Raw genomic sequence first — 2,533 nt, 5'->3', positions numbered from 1 at the left:
ACATGAAGTTTTAAAACACACCTATACATATGTATGAGCTATCCCCGCTTTGTATTAAAATTAGTCCCAATGAGTCATTTGGTTGGTTTTAGCTGGTTCTTGAAGGAGGCTCCCCAGTTCTTATCAGGAACTGTCCTTGTGAGGAATGCAAGACTTCCCTTCCCCTTAGGTAGTTTTCATAATAGCAGAGGATCATTTGTGTTAGCATGCACAGCAATAATTAAACAATGCCATATCTACTAAGGTTTCTTTAACACCTTCTCTCACTTTCACACATCTTGCTTTAATTAGGAAGGATCCTTCTGAAAGCAAAGCAGAGGGCTAGGTGACCCAGCAGGTCCTTTCCATCCTAGTTATCCAGGAGCTGTGATTCACTGCACTTAAGTCTACTCACTGTATAGAGGTTTAAATTCTTTGATGACCACGTGGACCTGGACTGAAAGACAAGGCTGTGAGCCAAGGCAAGTCTATCACACCCAGCTCCCCACAGCCTCACACCTAACTGCAGCAACAGCACACCAGCTGGAATAACTGTGTTTTGGAGTGGTGCCACCCATTTGTTTGTTGCATTTATTTATTATATTAGCCAGGAGAGCTGTTACTGTAACACATGGGTAATACCATTAGAAAGCTGAGACTCACCAAAGTGAAGCCAATACACTTCATTATAACCTCAGAAGCCTCAGCAGGGCCAGACACACCAGTTTGGAATAACAAAAGAGGGAACGCTTAAGGATCATACAAAGTACAACTCACAGACCTTAAGGAACAAAATACAGTTCATTACAATTGTATTGTTTAAACAGAAAAAAAAAATCCAAATTACTCATTAACTGCTGTTATTTTCACTCCATTAGCAATCAGATACATCCAAGTCAGTACTGGACACATTGCTCAGCACGGCATAAGGCAGTGCCAGGCTTTTCCCAGCCCTAGGCAATGGTGAACTGCCACATGGCCAAGCGAGTCAAATTCAGAAAAATACTCTTTTCTACTTTCTCTCTGCATATATTAACGCACACACTTATTCTTGCTTACATTATGATGTGTATGCCATAAAAAAGCTTATCGCATGTGTTAAGTTAAGCATGTGTTAAGGTAATATTAATTAACTCAGCCTCAGCATTTCCTGACTTAGTGTTGTCCAGTTATTTTTTTTTTAATTCTGTATTTGTCTAATGGAGTTTATTAGCAGTTTGAACTTGTTTAGTATAAGAACGCTCTGTAGAGCACTTAACAGGAAACCTAACAAAAGAACAAGCCCTATACCAAGGAGAGCAACAACATGCAGGAATATTACTTAGTATAAGAACATGTACAAATATAGCAAAGAAAAGTAGTAACATTCAGAAACAGTTTAGAAAAGTGTCAGCGTTATATGACCTTTGCAAGGGTCATAACAGTCATTATAAGACCTTTTCAAAATAACTGTTGTAATTTAGCCCCACTCAAGACTAAGCTACACAGTCTCTTGCTCACTCCTAATCACCCTCCAGTGGGACAAGGAGGAGTGACGCGCAGATCAAACTCTACAACTTGGAGAGAGTTATAAAGCAGGCATGTTTATTCGGCGCCGGGTGCATGGGGGATCACTTCTCCAAAAGCACGCACACCAACAGCACATTTTACCAAAAATTTATACGGTGCAGGTATACATATTCATAGGATTGCACAATACAGACATACATATGCATAAGTGAGGTGGGGTTATTAAAAAACCACTTGCATTAGCATTTCAGATCTGTCTCTGGTGGTCGTTTACTTCTTCAGGGGTCTTATCTTCCTCTAGATGAACTTCAGTCATTCACCCATGCTCTTCTTTCACTTGGTAATTTCAGCAGTTTCCCAACTTCTGACCAAATTTGTGCTGGAACTAACATTCCATCCTTTGCTAGACATATTAGTCCTTGACAAATACCAGTCCCTGATAAGCTTAAGTGAGTTTCAAGGCAAACAGGATTGTTAGGCATTCTCTAGCAGACAGTTAGTCTCTTAAATCAAGCAATATTTACCAGACTGTTAACTCCCTGTATCAATTCCCCCCTTTTCTTTCTCCTAAGCAAATGCTTTTGCTGTTAAAAGTGGTTCATTATATTTCATTACTGTTTTTAAGGCCCATATTTGTTCAGCAAGCTTCTTCAATTTATACCAAAAGATAAGATTTACTACCGTTAATATTGCCATGACTGTCAGTAAAATCAGTATTGGGTGGGTCAGTATGTTTAAGATCTTGGTAGCAGATGGGGAATAACCCGTGAACTCATCCCACCAATAGTGCTCTCCGTCTGACTTCACTCGTTCCATTATTTGGTGTGTTCTTTCTGTATCATGTTGGATAGTAATTAAAGTCTTTCGGCCACTTTCCTGGACTTGCTTTATCAATCTCTCTAAATTTTCATGATGCAGTAGTTCCATTACTAGAGCAAGATTCATTCCAATAGGGGTGGGCTGCAAATCTTGAATCAATTCATGACTAGATTGTATCAACTGATAGGTAATGCCAGGAGCAGTATAATTAAAATCACATCCTGTG

Source organism: Chlamydotis macqueenii, chromosome W, assembly GCF_036417535.1.
Source record: "Chlamydotis macqueenii isolate bChlMac1 chromosome W, bChlMac1.mat, whole genome shotgun sequence".
In the NCBI taxonomy this organism is placed as follows: Eukaryota; Metazoa; Chordata; class Aves; order Otidiformes; family Otididae; genus Chlamydotis; species Chlamydotis macqueenii.
Note: the sequence above shows the minus strand (reverse complement) of the source record.